Genomic DNA, 24,803 nt, shown 5'->3' on the forward strand with positions numbered 1-24,803 from the left:
TATGCTCACCTCCAGTGGAGAAGCCACTATATATGTATAGCACGCTGGCTGCTGTGCCATGCGAAAGAGGATTGGACTCAGCATCCTACCCGCCTGTAGGGATGGCTGCCCAGGATGGAATGTATACTTTTCTTTAATAAGCTCCTCACTCTACCTTAGAGATAAAAAGAAAGAGGAAATGTTTGTATTCTGACAAACCGTCTCTTTCCACCAAGGTCTTGTTTTATTTATTAGCTCGCTCTGTCCCTCTTGTCATTTCTCCCTCTTCTCCTCCTTTTCCGGTATCTCCATCCCTCTTCCTCCCCCTCATTTTCTCTCCCACACTTGCTCATTCTGTCCTTGAGTGACAGTGAAACTTTCAGAAAAATCTATGTCGCTTGCCTTCAATTCCTTCTCACCATCCTCTCCATAAGAAGTGGTTCACTGTGTTCAGGAAAGCAACAGAGCACCTTATTCTCATGAAGGATAAAACACATTCAAGTCACCGTAACAAAAAATACAAATGGTCTATTTAACAAGTTTTTAAAAGAAGCCCAAGTCACTCTTATATTTATATTCAAAATAGATACCAAGCACTGGAATCATAGAATCATAGAATAGTAGAGTTGGAAGAGACCTCATGGGCCATCCAGTCCAACCCCCTGCCAAGAAGCAGGAAATCGCATTCAAAGCACCCCCGACAGATGGCCATCCAGCCTCTGCTTAAAAGCCTCCAAAGAAGGAGCCTCCACCACAGTCCGGGGGAGAGAGTTCCACTGCCGAACAGCCCTCACAGTGAGGAAGTTCTTCCTAATGTTCAGGTGGAATCTCCTTTCCTGTAGTTTGAAGCCATTGTTCTGTGTCCTAGTCTGCAGGGCAGCAGAAAACAAGCTCGCTCCCTCCTCCCTATGACTTCCCTTCACGTATTTGTACATGGCTATCATGTCTCCTCTCAGCCTTCTCTTCTGCAGGCTAAACATGCCCAGTTCTTTAAGCCACTCCTCATAGGGCTTGTTCTCCAGACCTTTGATCATTTTAGTCGCCCTCCTCTGGACGCTTTCCAGCTTGTCAACATCTCCCTTCAACTGTGGTGCCCAGAATTGGACACTATTCCAGGTGTGGTCTGACTAAGGCAGAATAGAGGGGGAGCATGACTTCCCTGGATCTAGACGCTATACCCCTATTGATGCAGGCCAGAATCCCGTTGGCTTTTTTAGCAGCCGCATCGCATTGCTGGCTCATGTTTAACTTGTTGTCCACAAGGACTCCAAGATCTTTTTCACATGTACTGCTGTCTAGCCAGGTGTCCCCCATTCTGTATCTTTGCATTCCATTTTTTCTGCCGAAGTGAAGTATCTTGCATTTATCCCTGTTGAACTTCATTTTGTTAGTTTCGACCTATCTCTCTAGTCTGTCAAGATCGTTTTGAATTCTGCTCCTTTCTTCTGGAGTGTTGGCTATCCCTCCCAGTTTGGTGTCATCTGCAAACTTGATGATCGTGCCTTCTAACCCTTCGTCTAAGTCGTTAATAAAGATGTTGAACAGAACCGGGCCCAGGACAGAACCCTGCGGCACTCCACTCGTGACTTCTTTCCAAGATGAAGGCGACGCATTGGTGAGCACCCTTTGGGTTTGTTCGCTTAGCCAATTACAGATCCACCTAACTGTAGTTTTGTCTAGCCCACATTTTACTAGTTTGTTTGCCAGAAGGTTGTGGGGGACTTTGTCGATGGCCTTACTGAAATCCAGGTACGCTACCTCCATGGCATAATTACTGACAGTAATTAAAGGCTGTGCTAATGTAGGTTTACCATTAGCTGAAATCCAATTGCTGACTTCTGCTGCATATTTCATGTTGAAGAAAAGGCCTCCTATGGGCCTGAAAGAACCCAAGAAAGCCCAAAAAACATAGTGAAATTGCTTCTACATTGCACAGGGGATGTTGCTGAGTATTTGGGGTGATTTTTTTTACGTACAGGGTACAGATGACACTTCAAGGTCCTGCAGGGGGTCAACATGGCCCCTAAATCTCTAATAGTTCCTTACTCCTGATTTAATGGGTCTACTGCTACTAATAATAATAATAATAAAATAACAACAACAACCCGCCTTTCTTCACAACTCAAGGCAGGGTACAACACTATCAAAACATAAAATACATACAATAAAATACATATATCAAACCATACCACTATAAAATACACACACCAAAACTCATGGTACAAAGATCAAAGTGCATTGGGCATAGAATACAAATCCAAAAGTAATGGTTCGGAATGGACAAAGCAGGTCTGCTGGAAGAGGTGGATCTTTAATTGTGCCTTAAAAGTTTGACAGCTATAGGTAATGTATACATTAGGGAAATAATAATAATAATAATAATAATAATAATAATAATAATAATAATAATAATAAGCAGCTTTATAGTTCTTTAACTGCCGGATCATGGCAGTTAAAGCGGCGGTTAAACAGCATCAATTCTACAGCAGGAAGACATTCTATGCCGGTCTAGTCTATCTAGCTGGACGTTGTTGGCAGCATCCACACTGAGAGGATGATGGCGGAGGCCTGTACCAAAAGGCATTCGGTGACAAGTGGCAGAAATGGGGCTTTTAAAACCTTTTTGGATAAGGTGCTGTGTAGAACGGTCCCCACAAGCCAAGAAGAAAGGTCCTTAGAGGACATGTACATCCGTTCAAAGAGCTTAATTGAGGATGGAGGTGAAGAGGTAGAAGAAGGTGCAGTCTATCATGTCACCATCAAAAGAGTACAGATTCAACAAGCTACTAGTAAAGCGGCAAAATGGCTTGGGATTGAGAGGGACCACTTGCCCCCAGATCATAGTGTTAGCCGATGTGAGACGTGTAAGATAAGGTCAATCAAGGCTGGGACTCTGGAGAAGCTTGTGGAGAACCTACTGACAGCTTTTGCGGACAACGACTTCACCTACATCAACGTATTTCTGTCAACATACCGAGGCTTTGCCTCCATAAGAGAAGTTCTGGATTTGATCCTTGACAGAGATGGAAACCTGGAGATCTCAAACTGTGAAGAAGATAGAAGCCAAAACTCTTCTGAGAACAAAACCAGGCTCAGGACAGCCATGGCCTCCGTTTTAAAAGCGTGGCTCGTCCAGTGCCCTGAAGACTTCCGAGGGCCACCCGATCACCCTTGTTTGCAGAAACTCTTGGCTTATCTGACACGGGTCATGCCAGGGTCGGAACTTGAAGGAAGGGCACAAAACCTGTTGGAGAAATTTCAGAAACAAGAAGTCATGAATGGTGCGGTTTGCGACACCCTTGCCAGTGAGGAAGAACTGGAGACTGAAGGTTCAGAAGATTTCTCCTCTTTTGCTGAAGACTTTGTGGCAGAACAGCTCACCTACATGGATGCTGAACTGTTTAAGAGAGTGGTGCCGTATCACTGCTTGGGCAGCATTTGGTCTCAGAGGAACAAGAAGGAAAACAGCCATTTGGCCCTCACCGTCAGAGCCACCATTGCACAGTTCAATGCAGTGACCCAGTGTGTCATCCAAACCATCTTGAATGACAAGGAGTTGGACACCCAGCAGCGAGCCAAGATCATAGAGAAGTGGATCGCTATTGCACACGAATGTAGAATCTTGAAGAATTTTTCCTCCTTGAGGGCCAAGAATTTTTCCTCCTTGCAGCACTACAATCCAACTCCATCTATCGGTTGAAAAAGTGTTGGGCCAGCGTTGCAAAGGACAGCATGTTGATGTTTGAAGAACTGTCAGAAATATTCTCAGAATGTGACAACTATTTGATGAGCCGGGAGCTGCTTATGAGGGAAGGAACATCAAAATTTGCAAATTTAGACAGCAATGGAAAGGAAAACCAGGAAAGAACTCGGCAGCGACTTCAGCTGCAAAAAGATATGGGCGTAATGCACGGCACGGTTCCTTACCTTGGGACCTTTTTGACCGATCTGACAATGCTCGATGGGGCTCTACAGAACTATGTGGAGGGGGGACTAATAAATTTTGAGAAGAGAAGGCGGGAGTTTGAAGTCATCGCTCAGATTAAGCTCTTGCAATCCTCCTGTAACAGCTATTGCATGAAAGCAGACAGAAGATTCATCCGGTGGTTCAAAAACTGCCATTTTTGACCGAGGAAGAGAGCTATACCCGTGCTTGCGAGATTGACACAATGACCATGTCTGTAAAACCATGGAAGAGCATGGCGAAGGGACTGAGCTTGTTATTTCAGGGATGTAAAGGTATGTCGTTGCAGACATTGGGTCAAGGCTGGTTATTTAAGCAGGACTTTGACAGTGATTAGACAATCCCTAGGATATGGATTTACCTCAAGGGGGTAGCAAGCCCCTTTTACCGCACAGGACAACTGTATGTTCATAATTTTATTATTCATTTTGTTACCTCATTGTGCCATATTTTGTGTTTTGTATTTATTGGATATGTTATTAATGGTTTATTCTATTTTATGTATTTTATTGTATTGCATTTGTTATATTATTTATGTTGTAAGCCACCCCAAGATGGGGCGGGATTGAAATAAACTGTAAAATTATTTATTATTATTTCTTCCGGCACGTCATTCAGCAGTCGTAGGGCAGCCGATGAAAAGGACCTCTGGATGAGAGTTGACAATCGGGTCCTAGCTTGTTGGAGTAGCCACTCCACAGAGGACCTCAAGCAAGGTGGGCTTCCCCACTGGTGATGCTTCCTAGATCTATTGAAAGGGGACATGCAACCTTCAGACAGAACTACAGATGCATCTGTCAGCAGGGACAGATCGTCATACAACCAACTCTAGCAGAAGTCCTCTCTTCTATGTATCTATTCAAGGAGCCAGACTGCAATTTTACTTTTACTTTCTTTTCGACAATGTGATGAGCAAATGACGAAGAAGCTTGAACTTTTATTCCCTTGATAATGGAGTGGAAGAAGCCTTTGATGAAGATACTTAGCTGTAATTACAGGAAAGCTAACTTGTATTGAGTCGTGCTAAGTTTATCATCTTTCTGTTGAGTTGCCTATAATAACTATATTGGATAAATGTTTTAAAATTTCTATTTCTATTGTAAATTGTTTTAATAGGTTTTGTTTTACATATGTATGTTGTTTTGTATTGTTTTTACATGAACCCCTTTGGGAGAAAAGTAGGATAAAATCAACATTTTTTGTTATAATTATTATAATGTCTTTTATTATTTATTTACTCTATACTCCGCCTTTCTCTACCTTGAAGGCAGCTACATTGAGGCAATTATTCAATGCCTTAAAACACATACAATTCCACAAAGTTAAAATTAAATTAGATTAAAATTAAAACATGTCATATTAAAATCACACCATCCATAATCATAGTCCAAGCCATTCCATAGTCGTTCTATCTATTCCTGATCTGTTAATTGCAATGCACTATTCTCTGAAGGCCTGATCCCACAGCCAAGTATTTACCTTTCTTCTGAAGGCTAGGAAGGAGGGGGCTGGTCTAATGTCACTGAGGAGTTTCAAAGCTGAGGGGCCACCACTGAGAAGGCCCTGTCTCTCGTTCCCAACCGTTGTGCCTGTAAAGGAGGCGGGACCGAGAGATATGCAAATGCACAAAATATATAGCAGATCTTTAGAAGTGTTATTTCAGTTTGCCAAAAACATCATCTACTCTCCCATAAAATACAGGGTGTTTGAAATTAAACACCATTTAAATTAAATGATGAATAGGGAGTTCTTTTTCAAACACCCTGTATATTGTGTTGTCGAAGGCTTTCATGGCCGGGATCACAGGGCTGTTGTATGTCTTTTGGGCTGTGTGGCCAGAAGTATTCTCTCCTGACGTTTCGCCCACATCTATGATAGGCATCCTCAGAGGCTGTGAGGCATGGATAAACTAGGCAAGGAAAGGAAAAAATATATATATCTATGGAGAGTCCAGGGTGTGGTCTTCATTAAAAGTTTAACGTAGTTGATTTACTTAATTATTTAGCATACTGTCAGGGTCTGCAATAGAGTAGAAGATGAAGGGCTGCCAGGTTCGCTCTACTTCACCACACTAGAGGGGGGAAATCCACTTAAAATCTGGTTTCTGCCTCCTGCAGAATTCTGGGGTTTGTAGTTTACTGAGGCTGTTAAAGGCTCCTCCCTAAACTATAAACCCCAGAATTCTGCAGGAGGCAGAAACCGGATTTTAAGTGGATGTTTTATCTAGTGTGATGAGTCAGTAGAAAGCAGGGAACAACAACAGCTTCAGCAGAACCAAGTGCCTCAGGCAAGTGGGAGTCCTGAGTTAACTCAGGATCAGGAGAGCCATGAGGCAGAGTTAAGTATCCCAGAAAGACTGCAACTGAGGACTCATGCTATTCAGCTGCATAGATCCACCCGGCTGGTACAGAGAAGGGCCAACGGGTGAGAGCACTTGTGCTTTGGAGCATAAAGAGTGGCACTTTGGATTTAGTCTTTACTGGGAGCAATGTTTAGAACTTGCTATATCTTGGAGCTCTGTCAGATGACTTCGTGTGCATTATCATGTATAGATGTTGGCTATGGATTATGCATAGTCGTGGATGTTTTGATTAAGACCTTTAGAATGGACTATTGACTATGACTTTTGGATTGTCCCTTTGTTGTTTGAATATGCATTGGCTTGGATCCTGGACTGGCTGATGATGAGAGTAGTGAGTGACTGTTTATACTGAGGGTTGCAACACATACAGGTACATTTCTTATTGGTTTCATGTTAACCAAATTATACTGGTTTCGTATTAACTGAATTATACTGATTATACTTCTGATGCAAACAGACTTATATGCCAACTGAACATCTCACTGCAGCATACTGACAATACTCCTGCTCTGACGTCAACCGACTCAACTAAACTGAGTTCTAACTCAAAACTGACTCAAATCTCAACTGACTTAACCGACTCCCAACTGACTTCTGATTCAAACGTATTCTAAAATGGAGTCTCACTTTGAACATTCTAAAAACTGAGTCACATGATTTGTATTCCCACAACCTCTAACATAAGAGTTCAGGGAAAAACTGCATACCAATATACACATACAATATAGTAAGCAATCACAATTATATACATAACAAACAATTAGCAACCTTCTGCAAGCCGCTTATACTATTTCCAACAGGCCAGGCTTTCCTTGATTCAGTCTATCCACCTTTTATGTTATGTTGTGGAGCCCCCGGTGGCCTAGGGGATAAAAGCCTTGTGACTTGAAGGTTGGGTTGCTGACCTGAAAGCTGCCAGGTTCGAATCCCACCCGGGGAGAGTGCGGATGAGCTCCCTCTATCAGCTCCAGCTCCATGAGGGGACACGAGAGAAGCCTCCCACAAGGATGGTAAAACATCAAAACATCCGGGCGTCCCCTGGGCAACGTCCTTGCAGACGGCCAATTCTCTCACTCAAGAAGCAACTCCGGTTGCTCCTGACACGAAAAAAAAATATGTTATGTTGTCTTCATCTTTCTCCTACTGTCTTCCACCCTACCAAGCAAGGAACTAGACAATGAATATTAGGATACTATGACACACGGTACATCAGGGCTTCTGATCTTTAACAACCAAAAAGGAGATTAGGGGAGATACAAATCCCCTGCTGTTATAGGAGATGTGTCATCCTCCAGTTCTGGTCATTGTGTACATTTGTGATTTTTGAGACGTCTGTTCTGACTCATAGTTCACATTATACGTCATTACTTTCCTCCTGATTTCCTCACAGCAATGCTGAATCAGCTGAATTAATTGAAATTGCACGTGTCACATGGCTTTTAAAGGTCAAACAAGATATATGTCATGAAAAGTGTGAGTTGTCACTTGTCAGGATGCATTTCAACAGAGGACCTTCATTGCTGCAAAAATATGCAACAATACTGATCCAAGCAAAAACCTGCCAAATTTTAAGCATTGGCTTTAGATATGAACTAGCAGTTGTTAAAAAGCACCCACACTTCTATGGATGCAATAGTTTTAGTGCAGCACTGGGACTTGGGAAATCCAGGGTCAAATCACACCTGAACCATGAAACTCTCTGGGTGATCTTGAGCCAAGCATTGAACGTGGGCTTCCTCACAGGGGTGATGTGATTATAAAATGGGAGTGAGGAAAGCCATGACTACCGTCTTGAGTTCACTGGAGAAAAAGTGGGTATGAGCCACTTCACCTTATCCCCTGCTGGCCACCATCTGAAGAACAACTGGATCGACACTGCCCTATATCCCAGGATCTGATCCCAGATTATCTGTTTATCTGAGATAATAAGGCAGTGTAGACTCATTTAATCCAGTTCAAAGCAGATAATATGGGATCAGATCCTGGGATATAGGGCAGTGTAGATCCAGCCTAACAGGCTCGAATTACAATAGCAGAAATGGGTGTTGTGTTGTTGTTTATTTATTCAGTTGCTTCCGACTCTTCGTGACCTCATGGACCAGCCCAGGCCAGAGCTCCCTGTCGGCTGTGGCCATTCCTAGCATCTTCAAGGTCAAGCCAGTCGCTTCAAGGATACCATCCATCCAACTTGCCCTTCGTCAGCCCTTCTCCTTTTTCCTTCAATTTTCCCTAGCAGCATTAACTTCCCCAAGCTTTCCTGTCTCCTCATTATGTGGCCAAAGTACTTCACCTTTGCCTGTAATATCCTTCTTTCCAATGAGCAGTCGGACTTTATTTCCTGGAGTATGGACTAGAATGACCAGGTCTGAAGTTCAAACCCGGGGAGCGGAGTGAGTGCCCGCTGTTAGCTCCAGCTCCTGCTAATCTAGCAGTTCGAAAACATGTAAATGTGAGTAGATCAATAGGTACTCCTCTGGCGGGAAGGTAACGGCGTTCCATGCAGTCATGCCGGCCACATGACCTTGGAGGTGTCTACAGACAATGCTGGCTCTTCGGCTTAGAAATGGAGATGAGACCAACCCCCAAAGTCGGACACGACTGGACTTAACGTCAGGGGAAACCTTTACCTTTACCTTTATGGACTGGTTGGATCTCCTTGCGGTTCAAGGTACTCTCAGAATTTTCCTACGACACCACAGTTCAAAAGTGTCTATCTTCCTTTGCTCAGCCTTCCTTACGGACCAGCTCTTGCATCCATAGGTTACTACTACCGGGAATACCATTGCTGTAACTCTGCGGACTTTCGTTGCCAGTGCGATGTCTCTACTCTTCACTGTTTTATAGAGATTGGTCGTTGCTCTCCTCCCAAGAAGTAAACTACTTCTGATTTCGTAGCTGCAGTCTGTCACTGCCTTGACGTTTTCTCCCTCTGTTTGCCAGTTATCAATCAGTCTGGTTGCCATCATCTTGTTTAACTGCATCCCAGCTTTTGCACGTTTTTCTTTCACCTTGGTAATAAGGCTGCTCAGTTCCTCCTCGCTTTCAGCCATCTAAGTGGTATCATCTGCATATCTAAAGTTGTTAATGTTTCTTCCAGCAATTTCAACTCTAGCCTTGGATTCATCAAGCCCTGCACGTTGCATGATGTGTTCTGCATACAAGTTGAATAGGGAGGGTGAGAGTATACAGCCCTGCCGTACTCCAGGGCTGAACCAGTCTGTTGTTCCGTGATCTGTTCTGACTGTAGCTACTTGGTTGTTATACAGATTCCTCAGGAGACAGACAAAGTGACTTAGTATCCCCATACCAACAAGACTTGCTACAATAGTGTTGTGCCACAGCACTATTGTGAGAATGGGAGTAGAGCCTCCTTGAACTCATTGGAAAAAAGGTATTAATTAATTAAAAATTAATAAATACATGTACAATCCAAAGAGACTATTATACATAAATATGTTCCAGACTGAAAGGTCGCAGGTTCAAATCCCGGGAGCAGAGTGAGCACCCGCTGTTAGCTCCAGCTTCTGCCAACCTAGCAGTTCGAAAACATGCCAATGTGAGTAGATTAATAGGTACTGCTCCGGCGGGAAGGTAACGACGCTCCATGCAGTCATGCTGGCCACATTACCTTGGAGGTGTCTATGGACAACGGCGGCTCTTCGGCTTAGAAATGGAGATGAGCACCAACCCCCAGAGTCGGACATGACTGGACTTAACGTCAGGGGAAACCTTTACCTTTAGCTATGTTCCAACTGAAGCTCATTGGGTAACATCTTCCGTGCCAGAGCTACTATTATCATATATGTAGTCACGCAGAAAGGTACAGCAGCCCAGAAGATTTTGGGCAACAGTTCTAAGAACTCCTTTGGGCATGTGAAGAGAAGACACCTGCTCTCTATCTCCAGATTATCTGAGCCAGAAAGCATGGAACAAAATTGTGAATGAAAGAAAAGTTGGCTCCAATAATTCATCTCACATCCCCCCCATCCTTTTCATTTTCTTCCTCAGAGATCTGGTTTCAGGTCACATCCCGCATTTCCATTCCCCTTCTCTTCTGGCCCTGACCTCCTGTTAGATCTGCCCATTCAAGGTTTCTCACCATATGGCTGCTCAAAAAGCTCACCTCTCAGTCACAGCTTGCGAGGAGTCAGGAAGGAAGGAGCGTCGTTTCAGATTTCCTTTCAGGAGATCCTCTCGCAAAGATATCCTCCCTTGATACAGAGGCATCTGGCTCATTATGATCATAGTAAACATTGGGACTTACCTCTTCACTGCTCTCTTTTCAGGTCTGATTATATCCTTTTTCCTGCCGAAAAAATAAAGAGGAAAGAAAATAAATATATGGCATATCTCATTTTTTCTCTCTACTCAACAACTTTCTATAGTACAAATTTGACTTGCAGAAGCTTGTTTAGACTACAATTCCCAGGACACCACCTCCCCACACATCAGGCCAGCATAATTCCTTTTTAGCCAGATTCTGAAAGTTGTAGTCTAAACAGGCAATTTTCTTGTTATCAAAGGCTTAGTACAAGAGTAGGCAGATTGGGATCTACAGATAGATTTCTTTGGCTCCTTATATCCCAGGGTCTGATCCCAGGTATCTGCTTTGAACTGGATTATATGAGTCTCCACTGCCAGATAATCTGGGATCAGATCCTGGGACATAGGGCAGTGTAGGGCCTTTGAATGATTTGCAGTAGATTTGAGAGAAGTTTCAAATTTCTTAATAACTTGACAACGGCAACTCCCTCTTAGCAAAAAGAATGCCTTTCGTCATCACCATAACTTCTTGTTGTTTATTCGTTCCGTCCTTCAGACTCTTCATGACCTCATGGGCCAGCCCAGGCCAGAGCTCCCTGTCAGCCATAGGCACCCCCAGCTCCTTCAAGGTCAAGCCAGTCCCTTCAAGGATACCATCCATCCATCTTGCCCTTGGTCAGCCCCTCTTCCTTTTTCCTTCCGTTTTCCCCAGCATCATTCTCTTCTCCAAGCTTTCCTGTCTTCTCATTATGTGGCCAGGGGACTTCATCTTTACCTCTAATATCCATAACTAGCACTATTTTATACAGATGAGTAAAGGTAAAGGTTTCCCTGTTAAGGTAAAGGGTAAACGTTTTCCCCTGACTCTGGGGGTTGGTGCTCATCTTCATTTCTAAGCCAAAGAGCCAGCGTTGTCCGTAGACACCTCCAAGGTCATGTGGCTGACATGACTGCATGGAGCGCCATTACCTTCCCACCAGAGTAGCACCTATTGATCTACTCACATTTGCATGTTTTTGAACTCCTAGGTTGGTGGAAGCTGGGGCTAACAGCGGGAGCTTACCCCGCTCCCTGGATTCAAATCACCAACCTTTCAGTCAGCATGTTCAGGAGCTCAGTAGTTTAATCAGCTGCGCCAACCAAGCATATCTTATCCAGAATTCCAAAATTCAAACTACTCAAAAATTGTGTCAGGATCTTGCCATGGCAGTTAAAGTGGGATTGTAGTGGTATAGCTGTGAGTTTTCTGGGCTGTATGGCCATCTTCCAGAAGCATTTTCTCCTGACGTTTCACTCACATCTATGGCAGGCATCCTCAGAAGTTGTGAGGTTTGTTGGAAATGAGGCAAGTAGGGTTTATATATCTGTGGAATATCCAGGGTGGGAGAAAGAACTCTTGTCTGAGGCAAGTGTGAATGTTGCAATTAGCCACCTTGATTAGCATTAAATAGCCTTGCAGCTTCAAATCTTGGCTGCTTCCTGCCTGGGGGAATCTTTCGTTGGGTGGTGATTAGCTGGCACTGATTGTTTCTTGTCTGCATTTCCCGTTTTTGAGTGTTGTTCTTTATTTACTGTACTGATTTTAGCAAAGGACAAGAGACATCCTCTTACCTTTGCAGGAGTCTACCATATACCATGCAGCTGTGGACAAGTCTACATAAGGACCCTCAAACACAACAGCATTGCCCAAACACGAATCAAGGAACATGAAAGGCACTGCAGACTGATTCAACCAGAGAAATCAGCCATAGCAGAGCACTTGAGGAACCAACCTGGACACAGCAGAAATGCTGGGCCACTCTTACAACCACCATGTCAGACGACACATGTGGACAATTTCAACAGAAAGGAGGAAACCATGAAAATGAACAAAAGCTGGCAGCCAATATTAGAAAACTCTAAAATTGGGAAATGTTTCTACTATTACAATACTTGGAGCAGATACATACCACAAAATTGTACTGGAGGAGCTAGAGAGGCTCACAAACACATTTGGGGCCAGGGATATTTTTTAGAGTTTGGGTAAGTAAAACAATGGATATAAAATTTGTGGCTAAAGGGCTTGTACTATATTACACACAGACACAGACACAGACACAGACACAGACACACACACACACACACACACACACACACACACACACACACACACATATATATATATATATATATATATAGAGAGAGAGAGAGAGAGAGAATTTTACAGCCTGGCAAAGTCCATGGCTGAAAACATGACCACAGGAGCATTCAAAATTGCCCCTGCCTTGTTCTGATATCTGAGTTGCCATGTTTTCACTCATTCTCATAGTAGGCAGGGGGTCAAAAACTGAATTGCAGCCTTAATTGTCTTGATTTTAGCTGCAAGCCTAAATAGAACTTTAGCTTCTGCAACATCATATATCTTTTTTTTTTTGCAGCTGAAACCTATCTGAGATCTCGCAAAGTGTCTCCATAGCATTTAACCGCCAGTCCTTGTGCCTTTTTTTACTCTGAAGCAACACACGGTTCCACACATGCTTCCAATTATTGTTCCTAGCATGTGTCTGCGTGTGTATATATATTCCAGTACCTATTCATAGGAGGTTTTTCTTTTTAGGCAAGCAGCGAGGCACACAAAGATTTTTTTTAAAAGCACATTCGGGAATGGAACCAACATGACTGTACATCACACCACCTGTCTATGTCGAACTGTCTACATGGGATCTGAATAAAAAACCTCTGCAGTTTTACAATTAGCATCAGACGTGACATACTGCCAGGCAAATAAGTCGGTAGGGAAAAGGGGGAGGAGGAAGAGGAGGAGAACATTAAATAGAAGCCATGTAATTAAGCAGAAAGACTCTCATTCCCACCAGCGTGTCAGTACAGGAGGCAGAAGAAGCTTAGAAATGTTGCTGTCTAGTGACCACAAGGGATATATGCTTGGCTATTCCAAGCACACTATGAAGCCCATTATTGGCAGCTGTAAAGAGAGACTGACAGGAAGACAAGAATAGCATTTTCGGAAGAATACAAGCATGTTCCAGAAATGGCAGAAGCTGGAGTCACTGTTTCAGATTTTCAAATCTCTCTTTCAGATTCTAGTGACTGATTTGAATATTTATTTATAATCTGGAAATAATTTAGAAATAATCTTCAAAGGATAAAAGACTTCAGGACTGCCTCAGCTGTCATCAGGAAGAATGAAGCACTTGGGGTGTTGTGTGGTTTCTTGGCTATATGGCCATGTTCTAGCAGCATTTTCTCCTGACATTTTGCCTGCATCTGTGCCTGGCATCTTCAGAAGATCTGAAGTTGCCAGCCACAGATGCAGGCAAAACAGCAAAAGAAAATGCTGCTAGAACAGTGGTTCTCAACAGTGATCCCGAAGTGCTTTGGCCTTCAACTCCCAGAAATCATCACAGCTGGTAAACTGGATGGGATTTCTGGGAGTTGTAGGCCAAAACACCCGGGGACCCACAGGTTGAGAACCACTGTGCTAGAACAGCCTGGAAACCACACAACACCCCAGTGGTTCCGGCCATGAAAGTCTCCAACAATACAGTGAAGCAACTGCTTCAGTTGGTAGGGAGATGCAGGCACTGTTCCCCTACCCATCCTTCTGACTCTCTTGCCTTTCTCCTCTGTTGGGGGGCAGGGTCTGCTTAGAGCCCATCACTTAGTTTTATGTCCTGAAGTATGATGGATATTGTCCCTGCACCAAGATAGTTGTCTGTCCAATTGTTTTTTTAATAGGACATGAAAGCCAGGACACATGGACAAGCACCATCAAAGTGTGGCAAATGTTATTAATAAGGAAGAACATATAAGCTAGGAAAGGCTGCAGTAGTTTGTTCTGGCCTGATCATGCTGGGCAGGACAAGACTTCATTTCTCCTTTCCTCCAATTCTGGGTTACTGGAGTACAAATTGTTGTGGTAATCTCTGAGCGGTTAGACTCAATTTAACCCTCTCTGGGGGGGAGATTCCACCAAAATCAGCAGAGAAGCAAAAGCAAAGCTTTCAAATGCGGGCGAGCAAGAGAAGCCTTTCAATTTAGGATGGCAATGGAGTGCAGAGTCTCAGTAAAGTTCAAAAAACTATTTATTCAGGTTGTTCCGTCCCCCAGGACGATGGTTTGCCTTACCTATTGGTCGTTTGTTTGTTTTCCCTCCTTTGCATTTTGTTTCAGCCTCTGGCTGCAAAAGCCCAGGAAAGGTGGCTTGAAGTCTGCAAGAGCTGGCTGCAGTTTTCTTTGCAATGATTGGTCAAAGAGTACAACATCTTAGGACCGCCCTTTTTACCAGGGTCTAGTCTCCATTTTAGAGTTTCATTCTGGCTATAGTCTTCCAACGTGCTGGAGCTGTGCAAGGCTAACTGGGACAAATCATCCTCAAAACCAGGCCAATCTAAGCCTATCCAAATTAGATAAGTATTGAATTATACTGATCTGGAATAGGAAATCTAGTTAGAGGAGCAGGGTTATTCCATCGCTTCTAGAACTAATCTTTGCTGTAAAGATAGGGAAGGAAAGAGTTTCTCCTTCTAATATAGACAGCGTGATTAGGGTATAGTGGTTTTATAATCACCTTTGCCTTCTGGAACCAGGGATAATTCTGCAACTAAAACCTATGGAAATTTGTTTCATTTTCTGCAACTTTAAGATCTGTGCCAGGTTTACAACCTTGTATGAATAAACATCCTTTTTTGAAGTTCTCCAGACTCAGTCGTTCAATATTTTAGGACAGCTTATAGGGATTTGCAGTTCGCCCGGATAAAGGACGGCACGTTTCAGCTTTATAGTTTTTTTTTATTGTCTGGCGGACGGCACAGTTTTGAGGACGATCAGCGGTTTTCCGCTTGAGCTAGCCTGCACGGCCATAGAGACTTTGATTTTGTTGGTCTGTTGCAGTGAAGCTTGCTGCCATTCCTTCAGCCTCTGCAGTATCCTGCTCTTCAGCTGCGGCTGTTTCTGCAATTGCACGGCTGTGCAAAACCCAGCAATCTACCCCGAGCTCCTTCGGTGGCAGGTATCGAGCCGCGGAGCTCCAGCAGCAGTCTTTGGGCTCACACAGAGGTGGTGAGTCCAGAAGCACCAGGCCGGGACCCAGATAAGCCTGGCAACTCCAAAAGAAAGTTCTGGCTGAGTCTTCACAGTGGCTAGGATCTCGGCCGGGACAGTCGCCCGGCGGTGGTGACCTGCCTCATGGTCCGGCGGTGGTGACCTGCCTCATCATCCTGCGGTGGTGACCTGCCTCATTGACCTGCGGCGGTGACCTGTCTCATCATCCTGCGGTGGTGACCTGCCTCATTGACCTGCGGTGGTGACCTGTCTCATCGTCCTGCGGTGGTGACCTCCCTTCACAGCGGGGAGGAGGCGTCTCTTCTCTCCTCCTTTCCAAAGCCAGCCTCGGTGCTCCTTCGGCGGCAGGCCTCGAGCCGCGGAGCACAAGGTGCTTGAAAATTTGGCGAAGTCGCCATTTTGGCAGTTTACGTCACTCGGGCAAGGGAGGTATCAAGTGGCAAGTTGCTGTCAGTTGGCATTTTGCAGCTTGCCTACCAAAGTTTGGCGCCAAAGGTCACAATCTTTGTAAAGTATAGTTACTTAGTGATATATATTGCTATGGTTAAGTGCTGTGAATTGTATTATATATTGAATTTGCTTTTATTGTAAATTTACTTGCAGGTATATTGCATTTGCCTTTGTTGTAAATTTACTTGCTATTAAGAATACATAATGTCTATGCAATTTCAAGATGATGCAGATGGTATACCTCCTTCTGAGGCTGAAAGTAGGAATGAAAGGCCCCAAAGGATAAAGCACCCTTCAGCCAAGATGCTAGCCCATCTAATAGATGAAAAGGAGCTCCTCCATGTGAGGTTAGGTTCGGCATGGGAGCGAATTGTAACATTAATGGACAGAATTGAGAGCTTGGGTATTACAAGGGTGCCATCCATATTACAGACAGACCTTGAAGAGACCTTCGGTATTTGGAGGGGTTTGGTGTCTAAGATAGTCCAGGTCCTCGAGCGCATTAACGCCAAGGATTCAGAGTTAGAAATAGTGAGTGTCTTAGCTGACACTAATGAGAAAGAAAATAAGGTGAGGGCAATTCTAGATGCCTTGGAATTTAGTTCTCCATCTGTTAATCTAAGGTCTGAGCCAAAAGGAAATCAGTCTTCCTTATGCAGCCATGAGACCAATCTTTTAAAATCACCTGCTGTGGCACTTAGTCTTAAGTCCAACCGCTCTAGCCAGGTATCTAAGCTAAGGGAGTGTGCATCATCTAAACATAGCCACTCTAGCAAGTCTTCTGCTGCTGGGAGTGCCATCTCTTCCCTAGCTGCCTTGCACATTAAGGAGGCTGCACGTCTAGAGCTAAAGAGCAAGGTAGCGGGGGCGGAGGCTGATGCTAAGGCAGCTGATCTCACCCTTCCCTTTAAAGAAGAAGAGCAACGACTGCAAATAGAACAGGCCCGTAGACAAAGCGAAATGCAAATAGAACAGGCCCGTAGACAAAGCGAAATGCAAATGGAACAGGCCCAAAGGCAAGGTGAAATAGAAATGCTTAGAATAAGGATGGATGCTACTGCCAAAAAGGTAAGGGCTGAGACTTTGGCCAAGGCCCTAATTGAGCCACTCACAGAAGAAAATGTAAGTCAGTTGCCGAAGCAGGACCCTTCTTCCAAGGTGCTTGTGCATCTTAATAGCTTAAACAGCCAGTTTTCGGATGAGGAACAGGAAGACTTCTCTCCTTACCCAGAGCAGGGCCCCAAAGTCACTTTTGAGTTTCCTGCAGAGCAGAGCGTCATAGCGGGGAGCTCACCCTTGCCCGAGCTACCTGTGCCTCCTGCTAAATCCCTAGGTCAGTCAATCAGGGCCTCAAGGCCAAGTGCTAGTTGGCCCTTACAGACAGCTGCACAGGGAGCCACCGATTTGTCAGTGGTCGATGTCATCCCTCCAAGAGGCCAAAGGTTGACGCAAGGTGCACGGTGGGAGTCCACTCCACAACAGCAAACTCCTCAATTGTTCCCTTCGACGCCAGAGTCCCAGCTTGTCTCCATCATCAGAAGCCCCAGAAGAGATCTTAAGGACAAGGGTGTCGAAAAGTTTTCGGACAAGCCTGAGGAATTTCTTCTCTGGAAGGCCACCTTCCAGAGAGCAATCAGAGACTTAAAGTTATTGCCTGAGGAAGAACTGACTCTTCTGGCTGCATGGTTGGGCCCAGCCTCATCCTCACAAGTTAAGAAGATCTACGCAGCCCACGTAGCCGATCCCGAAAAAGCCCTGGAAAAGGCCTGGGCCAGGTTGCAGCAGAGGTATGGGGCCAGCACAGAGATTGAAGCATCTCTTATGGACAAGCTCCAAAGGTTCCCAGCTTTGAAACTCAAAGACTTCAAACTCTTGTGGGACCTCAGCGATCTCCTTACGGAATTAGAGTCGGCCAAGGAGAATCCAGAACTGCCCGGTTTGAAGTGCCTCGATCAGCACCTGTCCCAGAGGCAGATCTTGACCAAGCTGCCCTTCACTTTGCAAGAACGCTGGGGACAGGAGGTCTTCAACTACAAGGAGGCCCACTCCCAGGCATACCCTCCATTTTCTCATTTGGTCCAGTTCATCACCAGGGCGGCCAGAGAAAGGAATGATCCGCAGACGGGCCTCCCCACCTTATACCAAGGGACCCAGCCAGAGAAGGCACCTAAAGTGGAGAAAAAACCATCCAGAGAGGCCAAAAGACCGGTTAGTGTTAAGGCTGTTGAAACTCAGCACAGGGCCAACGAATCCAAGTCAGAGGTGAAGGAGGTGCTCTGCCCCATTCACCAAAAGCCTCACAGTTTGGCCAACTGCCGGGAATTTGGCAAGAAGCCTTATAAAGAAAGACAACAGATTGTACAGAAGCTGGGCATATGTTTTAGGTGCTGTGGAGCAACTCCTCACTTTGCATCCAACTGCAAAGAGGACGTCAAATGCGCAAGGTGTAACAGCCTTAAGCATTGCACCGCGATGCACAACTCTGACGCTGTCTCCCGCGCCAAAGGGGACACGTCTTCCAAAGAAGGGTCATCTACTGAAGCCACCAACATGCAGACCGCGTCACGGATGCAGGAGGATGCTCCATCGGTCGCCTGTACTGAACTATGCTCTGACGTGCACCAGTTCAGAGTCTGCCATCCCATCTGCCTAGCAGATGTATATCCAGCCAGAAGACCTTGGCTTAAAAAGAGACTTTACGTGGCTTTGGATTCACAAAGCGACGCCTCCCTGGCGACTCCAGAGTTTTTCCAACTGTTTGACATAAAAACCCAGACGGTCGACTACACCATGTCCACCTGTGTAGGGAAGAAGAAGTTGCAGGGTCGCATAGCATCCGGCTTTGTTGTCTCCTCTTGTGACCAGAAGAGACTGTTCGAGTTACCAGACCTCATTGAGTGTTCCTCTATTCCCCGGAACAAAAGGCAGATTGTCACCAGAGAAGTCGTGGAAGCCCATCCTCACTTGCGAAAGCTGAAGAACGCCTTACCTGCTTTCCGTCCAGATGTGGACATTGCCCTTCTGCTTGGTGCGGACTGTCCGAACTTGTTCTATGTGAACGACCAAGTTAAGGGACCTCCAGGGGCGCCCATTGCTCAGCTGCTACCACTAGGCTGGACAGTTACAGGCCCAGTGTGCATAAATAGGATGCACCCTCCATCGTCGGTGGGCACTCGTCAAGCGCACGTGCTTCAAGGCAGTCGCCCCACACTAATGCATAGCTGTTTGAGTCATATCTCGGTCTATTGTCAGGGGATAACACCAGAGTATTCTTCCATCTTTGAAGTCTCCGAAAGGGATGAAACTACAGCGCTTTCCAAAAATGAACAGAGGTTTTTAGAGATCATGAACTCTCAAGTTTCCCGGAGTCCCGAGGGAAATTGGATAGCCCCTCTGCCTTTTAAAGCAGAAAAACCCACTTTGCCAAACAACAGGCATGTGACAGAAAAAAGACTCTGGTCACTGAAGAAGATAGGATGGGATCAAGAGCTGACCCCATGGGTGAAAGCAGCTTGGGCAAATTGGACTTCTCAAGCTGAAGGACTGGAAACCATCACAGTTCCCAGACAATTTGTTCCCTGCAAGGCGATGATAGAACCCACCACAGAACTTCACATCTTCTGTGACGCATCTGAGCGAGCTATAGCAGCTGTGGCATACATGCGACAAAAGGACAGAGATTTTTGTCACGCAGGATTCATCATGGCAAAGGCTAAAATAGCTCCTATGGGAACTTCAATACCCCGGCTGGAATTGTGTGCAGCAGTTCTTGCTGTCCAGCTCTGGCGCATCATCCAGCAAGAGATAGGAGACTTGTTTCAAGATGTCCATTTCCACACGGACAGTACAGTTGTGCTTGGTTACATCAACAACACAACCAAAAGATTCAAGGTGTATGTGGCTAATAGAATCAACAACATTCTATCCAGTTCTACGCCTAGCCAGTGGCACCACGTCGCCACCAGCAACAACCCAGCTGACATCGCTTCCAGAGGAGCTTCAACTCAACGAGTGTTAAGTTCAAGTTGGCTGACAGGCCCCAGATGCTTGACCGAAGTCAATTTTCCATCAGCCTTTTCTCCCACCGATAATACAGAATTGCCCGAGTCCGTTCCAGAGGTGAAAGTTTGCAAGATGACCACAGAAATCAAGATGGGCCAAAGATCTTGCCTGGAACCACACCGTTTTGAATGTTTTTCGGAGTGGCACAGTCTTCTTAGAGCAGTTGCTAGGCTTATACATCGTTTAGCTTGCAAAGATAGTGAGCCTTTACAGGTCCAGGATATGATAAAGGCTAAGAGCGTCATATTCAAGTCAGTACAGAGATCTGCTTTCAAGCAGGAAATAGCTAGGCTAGAGCAAGGGCTCAACATCCCTAATCAAAGTCTTCTAAATGAGTTAAACCCATTTCTAGACAAGGAGGGTATTTTGAGAGTTGGAGGAAGGTTAGCCAAAGCTAAACTCAAGGCGTGCATAAAAAACCCCATCATCATACCCCCTAATAGTCACACTGCATTGCTGCTCGTTCGGCATCACCATGAAAGGATCCATCATCAGGGTAGAACTCTAACTGAGGCAGCCCTTAGAAATGAAGGTCTGTGGGTAGTTAATGCCAAAAGGTTGGTCAACAGTTGTATTTTCAAATGTGTTAAATGCAGGCGCCTTAGGCGAAACTGTCAAAGTCAGTTGATGGCAGAACTACCTCAGGATAGGACTTTGACAGACCCACCCTTTTCCCATGTGGGAATCGATGTGTTTGGTCCTTGGGAGGTTGTCACTAGGAAAACCAGGGGTGGTGTTGTAAATAACAAGAGGTGGGCAGTTTTGTTTACTTGTTTAGTAATACGAGCTGTCCATATAGAAGTCATAGAAGGGATGGACACTTCATCATTTTTAAACGCATTAAAAAGGTTCATAGCCCTCAGAGGGCCAATTAAGTCAATTCGGTCGGACTGTGGCACCAATTTTGTAGGTGCGACCAAAGAACTCAATTGTGTGTCTAGGTTTGGGAGAGACCCAAAGGTTCAGAACTTTACGAATACTGAACAAATTATGTGGACTTTCAATGTTCCTCACGCCTCCCACATGGGTGGTGTTTGGGAGAGGATGATTGGTATTAGTCGCAAAATCCTTAATGCCATGCTTTTGAGTCATAGGTCATTGACGCATGATGTTTTGGTGACACTTATGGCGGAAGTTACCGCAATTATCAACAACCGGCCGCTGGTTCCCCTTACCAGTGACCCTGAGAACTTACAACCACTGACTCCTGCACTTATTTTGACACAAAAGGTGCCAGGATGGAAGGACATCATGTTGCCAGTTCCGGACGGAACTCACCGTGCCCTGTGGAAACAGGTGCAGTCCTTGGCCAACCACTTTTGGAAAAGGTGGAAAGCTGAGTACTTAAGCCAGCTTCAAGCTAGAAGAATCTGGCAAAGCCCACAGGACAACATTGAGGTTAACAACGTTGTGTTGTTAAAGGACAAAGACGTGCCCCGCCATGCATGGCCCATGGGCATTGTATTAAAGACCTTTCCTTGCCCGGATGGTAAGGTCAGGAAAGTTCAATTAAAGACTTGCAACAGAGACAAAGTGTCCATTTTGGACAGACCAATTAGTGACCTCGTGTTGCTTATTGGAGATGTTTAAAGTTCTAGTGTTTGTATTGTCATATGTGCAAAGGTGTTTGTATGTTTTTGAGTGGTAAATTCCCACATCCTGGGAATTTAAGCGGGGAGTGTTCCGTCCCCCAGGACGATGGTTTGCCTTACCTATTGGTCGTTTGTTTGTTTTCCCTCCTTTGCATTTTGTTCCAGCCTCTGGCTGCAAAAGCCCAGGAAAGGTGGCTTGAAGTCTGCAAGAGCTGGCTGCAGTTTTCTTTGCAATGATTGGTCAAAGAGTACAACATCTTAGGACCGCCCTTTTTACCAGGGTCTAGTCTCCATTTTAGAGTTTCATTCTGGCTATAGTCTTCCAACGTGCTGGAGCTGTGCAAGGCTAACTGGGACAAATCATCCTCAAAACCAGGCCAATCTAAGCCTATCCAAATTAGATAAGTATTGAATTATACTGATCTGGAATAGGAAATCTAGTTAGAGGAGCAGGGTTATTCCATCGCTTCTAGAACTAATCTTTGCTGTAAAGATAGGGAAGGAAAGAGTTTCTCCTTCTAATATAGACAGCGTGATTAGGGTATAGTGGTTTTATAATCACCTTTGCCTTCTGGAACCAGGGATAATTCTGCAACTAAAACCTATGGAAATTTGTTTCATTTTCTGCAACTTTAAGATCTGTGCCAGGTTTACAACCTTGTATGAATAAACATCCTTTTTTGAAGTTCTCCAGACTCAGTCGTTCAATATTTTAGGACAGCTTATAGGGATTTGCAGTTCGCCCGGATAAAGGACGGCACGTTTCAGCTTTATAGTTTTTTTTTATTGTCTGGCGGACGGCACACAGGTAAAAAGAACTCCATTGTAGATAGAAAGGCTTGGGAGCTGTCTAGTCTACTCTAGACTGATTTCTAAGGAAAAATAATACAGTAGAGTCTCACTTATCCATGCTGAACGGGCCAGCAGAAGCTTGGATAAGCGAATATCTTGGATAATAAGGAGGGATTAAGGAAAAGCCTATAAAACATCAAATTAGGTTATGATTTTACAAATTAAGCACCAAAACTTAATTTGTAAAATCATAACCTAATTTGTAAAATGTACCATTTTAAAGTTTATCTTTCTTTTTATTGTTCCATGTTAATGTGAATTATTTGTCATTTATAAAGTACATTGTCTTATTTAAAAGCATGTAACAAAAAATGGGGGGGAGGGGGTCCTGGGAGCTGGAATGAATTAACAGCATTTCAGTTCATTACAATGGGAAATTTCACTTTGAGATAAGAGTGATTTGAGTTAAGAGCTCAGTCACAGGATGAGTTACACTCTTAACTCAAGGTATCACTGTACTAGGCTGCTGCTAGGTGCTGTTGTTAAGGATATCCCACCTCCACCACAACAAGAGTTGCGGGGTGCCTTCTGCCAATGCTGAGCTTCCCAGTGTTGAGGCTCCATGTTGCCTTCTTTTGCAAGGATGGAGTTGTTTTTGCCTGCACAAAGATCAGAAAAGGTGCTCCGCAGGGGGAAGGGATGAGAAGAGATTTTGTAAACATTAGCTCAAGAAATTCCTTAGGCCCTTTGAAAGGCACCTGGGAAAAAGACCCTATCAAATAACAGCTCTTTTCCTTTCAGAGTCACATTATTTCAACAAGCTTGATATGTTTTTCCATCACTTGCTTATGACTTTTAATCAAGCCCTGATAAACTGTTTCTTTGAATGCCTGTAAGCATCTGTTAGGTGACAGAACCATCTCCGAGATGAAATAATCAGGGGTTTGATGTCTCCCTCTAGGTTTTCACCATGCCAAAAACTAATACATGTCTCCACAATATCTCCCCATGACTGCCCAAATCACTACCTGTCAGAGCTTAGAAGAGTGACCATGCTGGATGGGAGATCCTGGGAGATTTAGGGTAAGCAACCACAAAACACATCCAAGTTCTACTCTCTGCCCACCTATCCATTCTAATGTTATTTTACTGGTGTTGATACTAGTTATCTGGAGTTTTCAGCTGTGAAAAGTGTAGCCTTCTTTCTCTCGCTGTACTAGCCTTACATAATCCTTTTAGCTTCAGCAGGATGATGAAAAGCACTGAAACTATGAGGCTGCTTGGGGAAATTTCCGTAAACACAGTTGGGCTTCCTTAAAGCCCACATGTAATGCTAACATTGAAATCAGGCCTCTTCTACATTGCCATAAAAATCCAGATTAGCTGCTTTGAATTGACAGTGTAGACTCAGATAATCCAGTTCAAAGCAGATAATGTGGATTATCTGCTTTGATAATATTGGTTATTTGGCAGTGTAGAAGGGGCTGCAGTGGGATCTAAAACATTTAATTTTGTCTCCAGGACTGTATAGGATGTTTAAGAATGAGAAATCCTATGTGTACTTACCTATCACCTTAAAATGGTTTCTACCTAGCTGTGGCACAGCTGGTTAGTAGCCAGCTGCAATAAATCACTATGACCAAGAGGTCATGAGTTCGAGACCTGCCCGTGTTGGAGTGAACACCCGACCATTAAAATAAAAAATAGCCCTGCTTGTTGTTGACCTAAGCAACCTGAAAGATAACTGCATCTATCAAGTAGGAAATTTAGGTACCACTATATGGGGAGGCTAATTTAACTAATTTACGACACCATAAAAATCATCCGGCAGTGTTTGGAATGAGGAAGTCAGCATCACAGTGGATGATGATGAAGCAGCTGCTCCCCCTGTGGCTGGAATCGAGCATACCCTCAGGAAGCTGAAAGCTGGAGAAGGTTAAATTGCCTCTGTGTCTTTGTCCCTATGTTCATATGGCATTGAATGTTTGCCTTGTATGTGTACATTCTGATCCACCCCGAGTCACTTTCGGGGTGAGAAGGGCGGAATATAAATACTGTAAATAAATAATAAATTAATAGTCTAGCTTCCTGTTGACCTATGCAGTTGCATCTGTTGAGTAGGAAATGTTGGTACCACTTTATGCAGGGAAGCTAATTTAATTAATTTACGACACCATAAAACCTTCCAGCAGTGTGCAGAAGAATAAGGAATTACTCCATCAAAGACTCGGTGTCACAAGTTGACGGTGAAGTGGCAGCTCCCCCTGTGGCCAGAATC

At 44.5% G+C, this 24,803-nt stretch overlaps 1 protein-coding gene and 1 pseudogene across 2 annotated transcripts in view; both read left to right on the forward strand.

The window, feature by feature from the left end:
• The window catches only part of LOC100554115 (ral guanine nucleotide dissociation stimulator-like 1), a 116,639-nt gene that overhangs the window by 86,055 nt on the left and 5,781 nt on the right, over positions 1-24,803 (forward strand). Inside the window, exons 1-2 of one of the 2 annotated variants that reach the window (XR_010000657.1) lie at positions 6,140-6,367; positions 23,487-23,608. The gene's annotated coding sequence lies outside the window, so the exon portion shown is untranslated. Of the gene's footprint in view, positions 1-6,139; positions 6,368-23,486; positions 23,609-24,803 lie in introns of those variants that run through there. The other variant, XR_010000663.1, reaches the window with a different exon arrangement.
• Positions 2,493-4,383, forward strand: LOC100554304 (ral guanine nucleotide dissociation stimulator-like 1; annotated as a pseudogene).

The sequence above is a fragment of the Anolis carolinensis genome, chromosome 1 (assembly GCF_035594765.1).
Source record: "Anolis carolinensis isolate JA03-04 chromosome 1, rAnoCar3.1.pri, whole genome shotgun sequence".
In the NCBI taxonomy this organism is placed as follows: domain Eukaryota; kingdom Metazoa; phylum Chordata; class Lepidosauria; order Squamata; family Dactyloidae; genus Anolis; species Anolis carolinensis.